General features: G+C 60.5%; 1 protein-coding gene across 4 annotated transcripts in view; it reads right to left on the bottom strand.

The window, feature by feature from the left end:
• The window catches only part of ZNF469 (zinc finger protein 469), a 290,420-nt gene that overhangs the window by 124,254 nt on the left and 150,022 nt on the right, over window positions 1-16,144 (bottom strand). For all 4 annotated transcript variants that reach the window (XM_067720960.1, XM_067720961.1, XM_067720963.1 and 1 more), the window contains one exon: window positions 7,933-8,036. The gene's annotated coding sequence lies outside the window, so the exon portion shown is untranslated. The remainder of the gene's footprint in view (window positions 1-7,932; window positions 8,037-16,144) is intronic.

The raw sequence follows: 16,144 nt of genomic DNA, 5'->3' as shown, positions 1-16,144 counted from the left end.
TCGACCTGTGGCCGTGCCGGGTGGCAGAGCACCCGAGAGCCGTCCCCACTCAGCGGCCGCCGGGGATGCCGGGCTCCCGGCCGAGCGCGGAACGGGAGGCCTCTGCTCTGCCCACCTCCTCCTGGGTCCAGGCGGCAAGAGGGGCTGGTGGGTGAGGGGCGCCCGGCCCACACCCACACCCACGCCGGGAACAGCAGCACGGGACGGGGGCCCCAGGAAAGTGCTGAGTCCGGAAAACGAGGCTGGCCTGACGTCCACGAGGTCACATCTGGTCAGGGCCGTGATCAGCCGCGCACTGGCCACGTGTGACTCTATTCGTTCGCTCGTCCATCCCCCAAAAACCCTGTGGGTGCCGGAGCCCTGAGACGGCTGCAGAGTGGGCAGGAGCGCACCTGGCGGCAGTTCCGTGACCGCTGAGTCTGCTGGGTGGCGCGGGGAGGCTGAAGAAGCGCCGCTACCAACAGTCCCACCCGACGCAGACTGCCCAGAGCCAGGGCTGTTCAGAGTCCCACGCTTACGAACGTAAATGTGTGTGCAAGAGGACACAGCCCCGGAGTCTTTTTTTTTTAAATTCTTTATTGGACCATAATTGCTTTACAAGGGCGTGTTAGCTTCTGCTGTATAACAAAGTGAACCAGCTATACATATACACATATCCCCACGTCCCCTCCCTCTTGCGTCTCCCTCCCACCCTCCCTATCCCACCCCTCTAGGTGGTCACAAAGCACCGAGCTGACCTCCCTGTGCCATGCGGCTGCTTCCCACTAGCTATCTGTTTTACGTTTGGTCGTGTATATATGTCCATGCCTCTCTCTCACTTCGTCCCAGCTTACCTTTCCCCCTCCCCATGTCCTCAAGTCCATTCTCTAGTAGGTCTGTGTCTTTATTCCCGTCTTGCCCCTGGGTTCTTCATGAACATTTTTTTCTTACATTCCATACATATGTGTTAGCATACGGTATTTGTTTTTCTCTTTCTGACTTACTTCACTCTGTATGACAGACTCTAGGTCCATCCACCTCACTACAAATAACTCAGTTTTGTTTCTTTTTATGGTTCTTGGGAATCTCCCGGGAAGGCAGTGACTCACAACCCCAGGGTGACGCTGCCGCGGGCTCTGTGAGGGAACGCCACCCACTCACGCAGTGAAGTCCCAACACAGCCACACGCGGAGGGTCTGTGAGGAAGGCCATCCCCTACCACGGCAGAGGCAGGCTGTCGACGCCCACCCCTGTGCTGCCAAAAACGCACCTTTGTCTCCCCTCTACGGGCACAGTTGAAGAGGAAGAGGGGTGCGACCTGGAGATCAAGGACACAGGAAATTTCGCCTTTCATCTGAATATCCATCAGCTGCAGAGGAAATTCAGAGCCGGCGGATGCCTGGGCAGTGGCTCAGCGCACATGTGGGCTCCTGCTGGTGTGAATAAGCCCGTGGTGACGGCTCCCGTCTGCGGTCAAGGCCTCGTCCCTCTGGGAGGAGCTGCCCCACAGGCAGTGCCCCCGCATCCACTGCTGCTGCCCCAGCTCCGCGGGGGGCAGCGCGGCTGGGACTGGGAACAAGCTGTTTTCCCAAGCAGCTCCCAGACAGAGCCCATCTCCCCGCACGCTGACACAGCCCCAGGCTCTGGACACTCAGGACCGTCCACCCCTGGGAACACCAGAATGAGTTTTCTCGTCCCCGGAGGGCTCTTCCGGGCGAGGCAGAGCTGCACAGACCCCCTCCCCTGCACATGAAACATGCAGCAGGGCATGTGCCTTGGAAGGCCCCGTATTCGGTCCACGCATCCTAAGTGAACATCTGCTGGCTGTGTGTGCCAACATCTGCTGTCAGGACCGAGGCACGGGGACCGAGGGCCCGGGCACACACTCGCCCGCAGGCACCTAGATTTGGACTCAAACTACCCGGAACACTAGCTCCACCACTCACGAGACACTCATCTCTCTCTGCCTCAGTTTCCTCATGTGTAAAACAACACTCATCTCTCGTGCATGGGGGTGGGGTTTTTACGAGCATCTGTCGTCTCTCTGTAGACAGCTGTCATCACAGGCAGACCAGGGACCTGGAGGTCAGGGGACCTGGGCTGGGTCCTCACTGGACGAGAAGTCCTGTAGTCCTGGGGGTCTCCGTCTCCCCACCTACACGACAGGGGTGCCCATGGGTGGTACCAGGGGGTCCCTTCTTGTTCCAATATTCCAAGACACTCCTGGATGGCAGAGCTTGTCTTATGTTCATCGTGAATCCTCCAACACACACAGTAGGGGCTCAGGGAACAGGTGCTGATTTAATGAGTAGATACGATGAGTGTGGATGCCAAAGGTGTGATGCGGAGAATAGGCATCACAGGGTTACAGGCAAGGAGCAATCACCACTCAGGACTGAGGAGGCCAGGCCACCTGGGGGGGGTGGCCGTTGAGTTTGGCGTTAAAGAGCGATTTAGAGGGGTGGAAGGGGAGGGGTTAATGTTCCAGGCAAGAAAAATGGAGGGAACAAAGGTGAATCAAAAGCAAGTCCTGGGCTTCCCTGGCGGGCAGCGGTTGAGAGTCCGCCTGCCGATGCAGGGGACGCAGGTGCGTGCCCCGGTCCGGGAGGATCCCACATGCCGCGGAGCGGCTGGGCCCGTGAGCCATGGCCGCTGAGCCTGCGCGTCCGGAGCCCGTGCTCCGCAGCGGGAGAGGCCACAACAGCGAGAGGCGCGCATACCAAAAAAAGCAAGTCCTGCCACCAAGCAGCCTGAGTGACAGAGTAGAACGAACACATTGAAACACATTTAAATTCTCAGCAAATATACCTCCCCGGCACCCTCTCTCGGGAAGCTGCTGGGGGAATGTGCTCCAGGAGAACAAGGGAGTAAACCAAGAAAGTGAGATACAGATCTCGGAGGCAAGGGGTCCAACACAGGAGGGAGGCAGACACTCCCCAGGGAGGCAGAGAAAGGGGATTCCTGGAGCCTTGCTTGGGCACGAGCCACAGAGAACGTCCAGTGCAGACTGGGGCAGCACAAGGATCCAAGAAAGAAACGAGGTGGAAGGATGACCGGGCGGGTTTGCAAGCACTGACAGGAGAGTCACACACCTGGGAGAGAGCGTGGGGTCAAACTGGTGACTGGCCCACACAAGAGCAAGCCAGCCAGCCACACGCAACCAACAAAACCCCCAAGACACTTCCAGCAAAACGTGCGGTAAAGAAAGGCTATTACGATGTACAACAAACCCAGCTACGCAGCATGGCCGGCGGCCCCATGAAGTCAGTGCTGACCGTGGCTGGGCCGAGCACGAGGCAGGAGGTGCAGCGTGGACACGGCATACCTGTGCCTAAAGCGGGACATCCAGAGGGAGTGGTGACGTGGAGACAAAGGCCCTGAGTCAGCTCCACGGACTGCGCGCGATCACACAGGGACAGCGGGGCTGCAGGGAGGCGGGACGTGGCAGGGGTGTGGTTCCTTGCCCCCGCCTTACAGAACTCTTCCACATTCCAGACATGCGCGTTTATAATTGCGATAACAGGATGAACTAAAGGAAAAGGGAGGGACGGTCCTGCCACCACTCGGCTGGGGAGGACCAGCCAGCGTGGGGACGCCTGGGGCAGGGCTGCCCCCTGGGGGCGTGGTCAGTGACGCCACCCTCGGCAGCACCCAGCTCCGCTGGCGCGGACAACCTCCATCCCCACGTGGCGCCCACGTGCGCGCCTGCACTGAGAGACCCTCGCACGCTGGGGGCTCGGGGCGTGCGTGGTGGCTTTGCTAGTGACGGTGAAACCCTGGAAGCTCCCGTGTCCGTGAACAGGAGAACGGGGTAAACAAACAGTGGTGCCGTCACACGAGGGAGTATTACAGAGCAGTGAAAACAGAAGCCCCCCGGCTACGGACATCCCTCCAGATGCGCCTTAGAAACAGAATGTTCAGTGGAATAAAGCAAAGTCACAGAATAAAATATACCCCAGGCGAACACCATGTTAATAAAATTCAAAAACAAGCAAGACGAACTGTAGGATTTAGGGATGCTACGTCCCTAAAATAAATTAAAATTTATAAATTAAATTAATAAAATTAATTTAATATAAATTAAAATAAATAAAATTTCTCGCAAAGAAAAGCCAGAAAATGAGAAAGGCATGAGGACGTGCCTATTTCTGGGGGCACAGCCCAGGGGGAGGGTGGAAAAGTCCCGAGGAGCGCGATGGGGCCGGGACGCCCGAGTCTCAGATGGGCGGCGGGCACTTGTGCTCATTGCTCCCCGAGGCTCTGCACGGGTCCACTCGACTGCATCAAATACACCCTCACGGGAAGGGGCAGCCACGCCCAGTCCACGGGGCCTCAAGGGGCCTGAGCTGCGCGTCTTGAGCCGCCCTGGCAGCAGGAAGGCATGTTTCATTCCTCCCCAGCTCAGCGGTTCCCCTGCGCCCCGGAGGCTTCGTTCCAGCCCAGCTGAGAGATGGCCTCTCACAGACACTGCATCCCTCACAGCTGCTGGAGACAGAGCCCTGGCTGGGGCCCAGGCCAGGTGAGTGCAGGCAGGGGCCAGGGAGGGGGCAGCTGTCATCTGCAGCCCAGATCAGCTCCCACGTGCCCAGCAGCCAGAGGATGGCACGTGGGCACGGGCTCTTGCGGACAGACGAGTGTGATGGACAGAGGACAGGGAAGAGGGGGACGCGCTGAGTGAGCCCACGGCAAACAGGCAGGTTCAGAAAGCCCCGACCGCCACCTGGGGACTGAGTCCTCGATGACGGCAGGTGTCAGCACCCCGGCCGCTGCCGCAGGACCCTGAGGCGCACGTCAGTCCTGCCAGGCAGGGGGGTCGGGGGCACGGCTGAATCCTGAGCCTTAACCTGTGAAGGGCTCTGTGGGGAAGGACAGGGCTGCTTAGGGAGCAGCTAGAGGGGGCTGTGACGTGGGGAAGTCCATTCACCCCAGGATCCTGGGCTTCCCAGGAAAAGAATTCCAACGGCAAGCTGACCAGGACCGCCATACATTAGCAAGTGTAGATGGTCAGAAACAGAAATGAAGTGCTGGTGTTCCACACTGCGGGTTTCCAGAGGGTGATGACAGGACACACGGCCTCCCTTCGAGGCAGCAGGAAGCTCTGTGTCTGTGGGATTAAGAGCCTTTGCAACAGACACCTGCAGCCACGGTCCTTCCTGTGGCTGCAGCCACAAGACGCTCAGTCCCTCTGGTGGGTGAGAAGGACCCCACCCAGATGCAGGAGCGGGCAGCGGCCTGTGCTCAGGCAGCCCTTCTAGCCCCAGCCACCAGGCTGCTACAGGGCCAGGTGCCTGGCCTCGCCACTGGCCCTGGAGTTGTGGGGATGCGTGGCCCGAGCAAAGGGCAGTGGCAGCTGAGGGAGAAGAACCAAACCCCAAAGGCATTGCTTGGCCTCAGGATCCAGCAGTACCTGAACCTGGGCGGGTCAGTCACGTGGGCCCGTAAGCTCCCTTGCTGCCTGAGCCACCTCAGGTGGGCTTTCTGTCACTCGTCACCAAAGGCGACCTGGCTGAGACACTTGGCCTTGACGCCAGAAGGTCGGGATCCAGCCCGGTTCTGCCCCACCCAGCCTCTGGACTGCCCCACGGGTGTAGCCACCAGCTCTCCTGATGCTAAGAGTCTGTGAAGGAGACTGTTATCTGGGTTTGATCAAAATAACTTCTCTGAACTTGGAAAAGGACAACAAAAGAAAATAACAACGGTCAGGAAATAGAACTATTCCTACAGGTGTGGCCACTGGCCCCAGGCAGCCGCCCCCTGACACCACAGTCACAGAATTTAGCCAGGAGGGGGCGTCTTCTCGAGCCAGAGCGGGCTGGGACGCTGCCCGTTAGACTGGGCGCCCGCACCAGGCCTCATCCTAGCGTGGGACCCGGACCGGTACGGGTAACCCTCGGTCTTCCTCTCAGAGCCGGCCGGCGGGGCCGAGGCCCTGTAGGCTGCAGACGGTCACGAGAGGGAAGATGAGCGCTAACTCCTTCCTGTGGGGAGCCAGGGCAGTGGGCCTGCCCCGAGCGCTACCTCGTGGGGGAGGGACGGCACAGTTCGAGGCGGTGAGTCCACGTGCCTGGACCACAGGCCGAGGCCGCCGCCCCCCATCAAAATCCCCAGAGCCCCACTCACCAGCACAGCTGGGTGCACCTGAGGCAGAGGCTCCCAGACAGACCAGCAGGAAAGGCACCGTGAGAAGCCACACAGGTCCCACGAACCCCAGTGGGTCCTACAGTAGCTCACAGATACAGAAAGGCCCCCATAAGCCCCGCCCAGAATTTTTCTCCAATGTTCACAGGAATGGACAGCAGACAAACGTGGCAGGAAGTGTCCACAGACTTAAACCTCAGGTCACAGCCGCTCGCCTCTTGCTCTGTTTGCCTCTTCACGGGACAGTTCACTTCCCATCCTTCCACCTGTGCGCCGACCCCCCTTATTTTTTGAGGCATTTCGAGGGAACGGCAGACATCCGTGTGCACCACCCCTGAACACTTCAGCCTGCACTGCATTAACTAGACTTCAACTTTTGCTTATGGTTTTTAGGGGAAATTTACAGGCAGGGCAAGCCACACCTCATAAGTGCACCAGTTGAGGGGTCTGACACAGGCATCCCCCATGTGACCCAACCCAGTCAAGAGAGAGACGGGGTCGGGCCACCCCCCTGAAGTTTCCCTCACAGCCCCTCCCCCTCACGCCCGCAGCCGCTCACCCAGCGCTGGGCTCGATAAACATCAAAGCTGAAATAACCAGTGTGTGCAGCCACGTCCTGCATCGTCAGGAACGGGAAAACGGGTTGGCAGATTTCATGACATAATGAGTTGGCCCCATTCCTGACGGACTCACACAGGCCCTGACATTCCCTTGAAGCTAAATGTCAAGACGCTTTGCGTTCTGCCTGTTCAGGGAGCAGCCCTGCTCGAGGCTGCCAGGAGGGTGTGCTCACAGGGAGGACCCTTCCCCTCCCTGCAAACCTTATCTGAAACGAGCCCACGAAGCCGCTTTCCAAGGGCAGGTTTTGTAGACAGCGAACAGCTGCACGCATCCCACCGGGAGGGAGAGATGGGCTGCTTCCCGGAACAGGGATGACCGCCGTGGGCAGGGCGACCTTACACATTTACGGTCAGGTCCTTGCTCACACTCTGCGTGGCCTGCGGGCGGTCACGGAGGCCAGCACACAGACCAGCGCCTCGGCTGGAGTGTCGCCACGTCGGGGAGGGCAGGCTGCGGGCTCTGCGCACCTAGCCACATTCCGTGCCTCTTACCCACACCCTGCCCACGTGGGCTCCAGATGGCCCTGAGGCAGCCTCAGCAGCGTGGACGTCAGAAGGTCATTCCTTCCCAAGGGGCACTGGAAGGCGGGCCCGAGGGCCAGGGTACGGTATTGATGGAAGCATACCCCACCTGCGCCCTCCTCTCCACGGCCGCCAGGGGCTCCCCCGCCAGGCCCCGGGATGGCCCGGGTGGCTTCTCAGCACAGCGCCCAGCCCAGCTCCGGCTATGGCCCCCGCTTTTCCTCCTGGAGCACAGGGTGAAGGGCAGACCCAGAGGCACAGCACACAGAGCTCACCCAGCACAACCGCCCGCCCTCCTGTGGACGGAGCTAGCACTGCCCTCTGAGCCACTCCCGGCAAACACCTCAGACCAGCTGGAGACAAGCCTCCTGCCCCTGGTCCGCTGTGAGAGCCACCCAAGTGCCTGGATCACATCTCTTTGTCCACAACCACCCCAAACCGTGCACCGACATCAGCTCAACGCTGGCCGTGTACCAAGATCTGTGACACACTGACCCGTGTACAGACACCAGCTCAGCACTGACCACCTACCAGCACGGACACAACCGACCTGCACGCTGACACCGGCTCAGCACTGACCGTGCACAGCACAACTGGTGACAATAAAGAATAAGTGAAATAAGGCAGGAAGTAGCACCAAATCGAAGTGAAGAGAAGAGGAAGCTTCTCCTACCTCGTGAGCCCCGGGCACAGGCCGACACTTCCGCTCGAGGGACGGGCTGGTCTGCCCGCTGCTGCCCCTCCTCACGGCTCTTCTCTCTGGGCCACCGGCCGACTCTGTGAATGACACACGAGTGTGTAAACGGGACACTCAAGCAGCAGCCCCAGCCGGCGCCCAGCTCAGGGACCGCCGCGTCCAGACCCCTGGGCACGGGGGTGGGGTGGGCAGGGACCCACCAGACGGCCCCCCTCCCACGCTGTCCTCACTGTCAGGGGGAGCGGAGGGGGTGGGGTGCCACTGTCCTGGTGGGACCCTCCTCCGTGGTCTCGGTTTCTGCTCCCTCCAGCCCCTCCGGCCCTCATCCTCCAGGATTCGGTGTCTCCCTGTGGCCCTTTCAGCCAGCAGCTCGTGGTCTGGGGGGGGGGCCCTCCCCCCACTGTCCCCCTCCCCGCCTCTCAGCTGCCCTTCTGACTGCTAACGCATTCGTCCTCTTCTCCACTGGACGGTGAGGGTGGCAAGGCCCTGGACACCAGCCAGGACCCTTCTGTTCCCATCCACAGTCCCAGGAGGTTTGGGGGAAGGAAGGAATCAAAACGTGTTAACAAACACCTCTTTAGAAACTGCACTGAATTCGGAGACAAGAAACGGGGTTCCGTCCCAGCCTCTGGGCTGACTTCTGAGGGCGCCCAGCCAGCCACGTGCCCTGTCTTTTGGTGCCTCAGTGGGTCCATTTAGGACACGAACATAAAGACGTGTGCTCCCTCAGGACTGTCACGGAGACGGAGAGAAACTGAGGACGTGAGATGCTCTTAGCGTGAGAGGCGTTGGAGGTGTCCCCCCGCCCCAGCTGCCAGCCACGCCGGGAACGCCTGTGGCAGGAATGAGGCTCCGTGGGTGTTCTGGGTGTTCCAGGGGACGGGTGGGATTCTCTGCGCCTTCACCGGCACCCACCATCCAAACTAACTCGCATGAATCTGAAGTGCTCCCTGAAAGGCGGAGTTCTCCTGCCCTGCACCCGGTGGTTTGCGCCTGCCCGTCACAGCTGCGCTCTTGCAGAGCCAGCGGGGTTCCCCTCTCCAGGGGCTCGCCGGTTCCCTACACCCTCCGGTTTATCTAGAATCGTTTGGACTGTCAGCAAACATGAAAAATAACTACCTTCAGAGGCCAAATACACCACAGGCACCCATCTCCTTCAAGGGTTAATTAATAGTTTCCAGGTCGCCGTGGCCCGTGGGAACATCTGGGTCTCATCTCTCCAGCCCACAGATGTTCAGGCGGGAACAACGGGCTTCCAGAGACCCCCCCCCCATACTCATTGTTTAAGGCGTGTTTGTTCCTTTTAATCTTTAAATTGGAGAATGTTGGTGCGCGCGTGTGTGTGTGTGTGTGTGTGTGAGTGTTTGTAAAATAGCCCTGCCCTTTGCAAGGCGGCTGGTGGGACCCCTTAAGCCTGCTTTCTCCAGCACAGGTCTGTGGACCACGCGGGGCCACGAGGGTGTTCTCGAGACCCAAGGAGATGAGGGAAGACTAAGGACAACACGGCGAGCCATCCAGAAGCCACAGCCCTTTATTCTAAGACAGCCCCTTCTTTTTATTAAAACTTTCCCCAGGTATAGGAGACACACATAGGCATAGAGCTCACGGCACTGCCACACCCTGCACACACCAGAGCCCCATCGGGAAGCAGAACGTGGGCCCCCTGCCCTGGGGCCCGGCCCAGCCCAGCCCAGCCATGGGGCTTCCTCCCGTGGCCGAGGGGGTTGGTCAGCTGGGCCACTTCGTCGGTAGTCGCCGTGTGTGGCTTCTTTCATTCGACGCTACGAGATTCATCATATTTTTATTTATAATTGCAGTAAAATACACGTGGCATAAGTTTCACTGTCCCAACCATGGTTAAGTGCACGGGTCAGTGGTATTCAGCACATTCACAGTGCTGGGCCACCAGCACCGTCATCTGTCCCCGTAGCTCTTTTCATCTTGTAAAACCAACAGTGTCCCCATCAGATCCTCACTCCCCAGCCCCCTCCTCCAGCCCTGGCACCCACCGTCCTACTTTCTGTCTCTATGACGCTGACTCCTCTGGGGACCTCACAGCAGTGCCATCCTACAGTATTTAGCCTTTTGTGACTGGCTCGTTTCACTGAGCATAGTGTCCTCAAGGTTCGTCCACGTGGTAGCAGGTGTCAGGGTCTCCTTCCTTCTTGAGGCTGAAAGCTATTCCACTGTGCGGATGGACCACGCTTTGTCTATCCATCATCCATCAGCAGGTATCTGTGTTGCTTCCGCCTCTTGGCTGCTGTAAATAACGCCGCTGTGAACACCGGTGTACAAATATCTCTGAGACCCTGCTTTCAGTTCTTTTGGGGACATATACCTGAAATAGGATGGCTGGATCACGTGGCAATTATGCTTTTAACTTTTTGAGGCGCTGCCACGCTGCTTTCCACAGTGGCTGCCCCACTTTGCATTCCTGCCAGCAGAGCCCCAGGCTTCCCATTTCTGCACATACTCGCCAACATTCATTTTCCGTTTTTTAGGGGAGCCATCCTGATGGGTGTGAGGTGCTCACCTCCTGGTTTTGATTTGCATTTTCCTAATGATTAGTGATGGTGAGCATCTTTTCATGTGCAAGATTGGTCCACATTTTTGTGTAAATTCTACTGTGTGAGTACAATTTATCTACCCATTCCATTCCGATCGGCATGGAGGTAGTTTCCAGCCCGGGCTAGGACGAACAGCGCTCTGACAAGGTGCCAGGGCACGTCCTTTGTGACATACACGAGTGCCCCCACCCCTCCAGCCCCCGGGAGTGGAGGAGATGGCTGTGGGTGGAGAAAGGACTTTTTAAGGCTTTGGCCCATTTTTCTGTTGGGTTGTTTGTCTTTTCCTTGTTGGTTGGTAGGAGGTTTGCCTAAAAGTCCTTTACTGAGTATGTCCTGAGAAATTCTGTAAAAAAAAAAAGGAGGCACAGCTCTCCCTCTGAAGGTCATTCCCTCCCGTCATCACGCCGATCCATCCATCTGTCCGTCCATCCATCGTCCATCCATGATCAGCAGCCCCTGGCCTGTCTAGATCCTGACACTGCCGTCCCCCATTCCCTGCCCAACCAAGCATTGCCAACTGCCGCACCGGGGGCCTCCCTTCCACCTGCTGCACAAGCCCCCCTCGCCGTGGACGCGCACCCCTCTCCAGGTGCTGGGAGCACCCACGCCCTGCACCTCTGCCTGTGCTGGTCCCGCTGGACCTGCGTCCCCGTGAACTCACCTTCCACAGCCTGTGAAGCTGTCTGAGCCCCTTGCCCGTCCCACCCTGGTGCCGAGGAGCCATGCCTGTCCTCCAAGTCCCATGTGCTCTGTCAAGGCTGCTGCAGAGTCTGTTATTAACGAAGACAAAGATGACAGTGGCTGAGCCCTGCGGGAAGCCAGCCCTGGACTAGAACCTTCCATGACTCCTCCCAACAACCCCACGAAGCAGGTTCTCATGTTACCCCATCCTATAGATGGGGACCCTGCGGCCCAGACAGGTAGAGTCCCTCTCCCTAAACCACAGATCGAGTAAGTGACGAAACAGATTCTACGATCCCAGAGCGGCGGCCAGCCCTGCACAGGGGACCACACCTGAACGGTCTCTACGCTCCTGAGCGGAAAACCAGAATAAATGAATGAACTAAGGGGTGAAGGCTCAAGCAAAGGGTGCGACCTCAAAGCCAGAGGACTGAGCAGTTAGCCACGAAATGGGGGCCTTCCCGTCGGCACGGGCCGCCCGGGAGCCAGACTTTCCTTCCTGTAAAGGAACAAGAAGAAAAGGTACGAGCCAAGGGGAAAGTAACAAGCAGAGAAGAACAGCCGGACATTCTCCCTGAAGTGAGCGTGGTTGCTCTGGAATCTGGAATCTGCGTGCAGCTGGAGGAACGTCAGGTAGTGATAAGTGTTTTGTTTCACCTGCTGCAGGCGGACGGGATAACGGCCATCTGGAGCCCCCGGGAGCGTGAGACCGCGGAGGGGCTGTCGCGATGCACAGGCCCGGTGAAAGCGGCCGGCACGCCCGGCCCGCGCCCTCGGCCGTTCCCACTTTCTGTTCACGCTCCAGGCAGAGGATGCTCACGGTCGGGCTCCCTGGGAGGGGGCTCTCCTGGCGGCCTCACCAAGGCATCAGCACACTGCTTCAGGGCCGTGGGCAGTGTCCTAGGCTCTGAGCATCAGCCGTGTTCCGAGGCTGTCTGTCCCGATGACAGGACGCATCTGTCCTCAGCAAGGTGGCTCAGAGATGTGGTCAGGAGGGGCAGGGAGGGGACACACCTGAGTGCCCTCACCGCTGCCTGCCTCCCTCCCCTGCTCTGCCTCGCGGCTCCCCCCCTGCACCCAGTCACCTGGGATTTAGGATTTCGGAGAAAAGCCACCCCCTGGGCTTGGAGTCTGCTCCCTTGACAGCCCTGGTGGACGTGCAGGGGTCCCACCGCACCACGGGACCCACCCAGCCAGCAGGAACGAAAGCGGGAGACTCTGCGCAGATGTCTGCCCCTCCTTTCTCCTGTGGCCGTCAGAGGACCAGATCCTTCCCTCCCAGGGACCTGCCCACTGACCTGCCACTCCCCCTGGGTCCCAGCCACGGACGGGTCCCAGCCAGAGACACACCAGCAGCACCGCGGCACCTCCTCCCTTGCTTCCCCCGGGGCCACCCCTCCCCACCCTGCTCACAGGTCCCAAGCAAGAGGGGCACCGTAACCTCCCCTCCCCTCAGCTCAGCTCAGCCTTCTGCAGCACACGCCCAAGGCAGCCAGGGGCCACGGATGCACAGCCACGGACCTCCGTGCCCGAAGATCCAGAGGGGGCCGAGGGGCAACAATCAGAGGAAGACACAGGCCTGTGGATGGTGGGGGGGAGGGGGAGGGGCTGGATTTCCGGGGCAGCGGGATCCTCGCCCGCAGCCCTCTCCCAGCGACACCTGGGGCGAGTCAGTACCTGCTCCAGGTTCACCGCGACCCACACCTTCTCAGGTGTAAACTGAGCAGAGAAACACGTCACGTGAAGGAGTGAGGACCAAGGAGACGCAGGATTTGAAAAGCGGAGGGGGCCAGCCCCGCGGGATGCAGCCCCGGGAAGCCTGGCCCGAGGGCTCTGGCCCCGTGGGCCGATCATCAGAGAAGCAGAGACCCATGCTTCACCTTGGGAACCGGAGCGCTGGCCGCACGCCCGCAGCCCCACGCGGCCTCGGCGAGGGAAGCAGCAGCTAGTGTCAGCTAGCTAGTCAGCTCAGCCTCCTCCACGGCACCCACGATGAGGGTCCCCAGGGCGCAGGTTGGGGCTGAGACCCAGAGTAAACGCCTTGCCGAGGGCACGCGCAGCGGCCGGGGGTGCCGGGGCCACCCAGCATGTTCCGTCTCGGTCGCCCGACCTGTGGGGAGGGAGGCTCAGGCACCGCCACGGGGAGGCTCCCCCAAGTCTCACCCAAAACGACGGAGGGCAGCCCTGCAGACCCTCCCGTGACTCCCGCGCTGGGGAGAGGTACTCCGAGACGAACGCATACACAGGGCACGTGCTCATAAATGAGCACGCACACACGTGCAACACACGTGTGCACCAGCACGTGTACACCCCTGCACACATGTCCACACATGTCACGGTGGGGACCCGCACCAGCTGGTGGCGGCTCGCGCTCAGCGGGGCCCTGGCCGCCTGCCTGCCTCTGGTTCCGGCTCCAGCTTGCGGCCTCCGGGTCACTGGGGGCAGACGAGGCTGTGACCCAGGCTTGTGGCGGCCGGCTCCCCATGTCCCTCAGCAGCCGGGCACCAAGCCTGGCAGAGGGGTGGCCCCCGGAAAGCAGGCGAGGTATTGAAAACAGACCTGGGGGCTGACCTCCCAGGCTCCAGACGGGGCCCCAAGGCAGGGGCTGAGCTCAGGAAGCAGGCGTGTCCGGGACCCTCCTCCCTCCGTCGGGCACACTAGGACCCGGTGGGCAGGGAACCCTTCACACTCAGATGCCCGGGTCCCTGCCTGACCTGGCGAAGCAAGCTCCCCAGGGGCCCAGCCAGGACTGCGTCTGAGCCAGCTCCCCCGTGCTCGTGGGATGATGCTTCCAGGGGCACGTCGTCAGGCAGCGCCCGAGGGTGGGGACCCCGAGGGCAGGGGGCCTTTGGCTGGGGACACGGCGCCACTGCCCGTCCCTTCCCTCTGCCACGTGGGCTTGGAGGGTGGGCTCTCCCCTCACCAGGGTCCCGGGCCCCCCTGAGCAAGGGTCTGCCTGGAGCCGTGGTTCTCAAAGCGGGGCCTCGGCACCAGAAGTAGCAGCAGTCTCTCAGGTGCTTGCTGGAAACAGGACCCTGCCCCAGAGCCGCCCCAGAGTCAGAGGCTCGGGGCTGACTGTGGTCTGCGTCCACCTGCCCTCAAGGGCGCTGGCTTGTGCGGCTGGGCCTGTGTGCTGGCAAACAAAGAAGGGGTGTCTGCTCAGCCCCTCGCCTTTGCCTGGTGGAGGTGATGGGGTACTGGGGCTGACGAGGCGGGGCCCCAGCAGGCTCCTCCGGGAGTGATGCCCTCTGTCTCGTGGGGGGACCGGAAGACTGTTATCCAGGTGTAGTATGCATTTGTCAGGACTTAATGGATAGGACTGTGAAGATGTGGCATTTCACTGTGTGTTCAATTTACCTCCCAACAAGGAAAGGAGCCTCTAACAGGTGGTGATGGTCTACAAGCCGTCCAGGACGGAGCCTTCCCAGACCCTCGATCTTGGCTTCTGGAGGACATTCTGTCGACAAGAGGCACGGCCTCCAGGGCCGGCAGGGAGGGCGGAGGGTGGGCGGGTGTCTGCTGTGTGTGTGGGTCAGTGTGACGGGTCAGGGAGCGAGCACGGCCGTGAACGCAGGCCCTGCACGGTGACCCACGGTCCGTCCTGGAAACATAAACAGATGGGGGTGGGGATGGGACAGCTCTTCCTTAACGTACGATGCCAGAGAATAAGTGCACAGGAAATGACTTAAAAATGCACCCCAAAGTAGGACGGGCAGAGCAACGTGGAGACGGACACACGTAATAAAGCACACGCGGCCGGTGGTGATGGGAGAATGGGGCAGTGGGCACAGGGGTGTCCGATGTACAGTTCTTTTCGTGGTCTGTACGTCTGCAAAATTTCATAACAAGATGTCAAAAAAAGACAAAAAAAAAAGGATGAGAATTGGGAAATAAAGAAAAAAGAAGGCACCGCAGTTCGAACTCGGGGAGATGGAGGAGACTGGCTCCTCGGGGTGACATCCATCCCCCTAGGTCCCTGCAGCTCGGTCCCTAGCACAGACACTCCCACGGGCTTGAAGTGGGCCGGGCAGACTCCGAGGCGGGGCCCCAGGAGGGCTTGGGGCCCGGGAATGAATAAAACTCAGAACCACTCATGCCTGGGGACCCTCGCCAAACCTGGCCGGGCCAGCAGGACCCCCGGGGCCTGGGAGCCTCACCGCGCCCCCGTGCCTGGGGGAGCACGATAAACACACCAGGGCCAACAAGTGGCCGCCCTTCAGAGTCACGACAGAAAACGAGCCGAGAAGCACCTCCAGGGCCCGTCCAGCCTCACGCACAGCCGAGCGGGGTGGGGGTGCCCTTTGCTGGAGCTCAGGCTGAGCTCACGGAGGTCGGGGACCCCAGACCAGACTCGGGAATTCATCTCAGGCAGCGGAGGAGCGACGCACTGAGCCCACTTCCGGACGATGGGTTGGGCCGGTACTGCCCCTCCCCGGGGCAGCGCACGCCCTCCTTCCGAGACCCACCCCCCCCAGGACCCACTCCCTAGGAGTCCCCACGACCTGCTACTGCCCGGAACCCGCCAGGCCTCCCCCACCGCGTGTCCCAGCCACCCCTGCCCAGGGCCTCCCTTTCTGTCTGGGGCTGAAGGGCTTGGAACCCCGGCGGCCAGGAACAGGGCCCGCGGGCAAGCATGTCAGTCCTGGACAACAAGGTGCTGAGCCGGCCTGGGACCCAGTGGTCAAGCTGGTTAAAAAAAATTAGCAAGACAGTGAGCTGTCACCGCCACCTCGCTGCCCTGCTGCTTTCTCTAATTAGCCTGGAGGGCCTGAGGGCCCCGCCCCCCAAGCTGGTGTGGCTGCCCTGCAGCAGGACAAGGTCCAGGGCCTCAGGGTGCCATGGGAACCAGGGCGGGGCAGCCAGCTCCAGCCTCGCTCGGCCTTCCCAGAACTGCTCTGGGGAAGCCCCGCCGCCAAGTTATTGAGCTGGGTTTGAACAGC

The sequence above is a fragment of the Pseudorca crassidens genome, chromosome 20, assembly GCF_039906515.1.
Source record: "Pseudorca crassidens isolate mPseCra1 chromosome 20, mPseCra1.hap1, whole genome shotgun sequence".
NCBI classification, from domain to species: domain Eukaryota; kingdom Metazoa; phylum Chordata; class Mammalia; order Artiodactyla; family Delphinidae; genus Pseudorca; species Pseudorca crassidens.
Note: the sequence above shows the minus strand (reverse complement) of the source record. Positions and strands in the feature narration are given on the sequence as shown.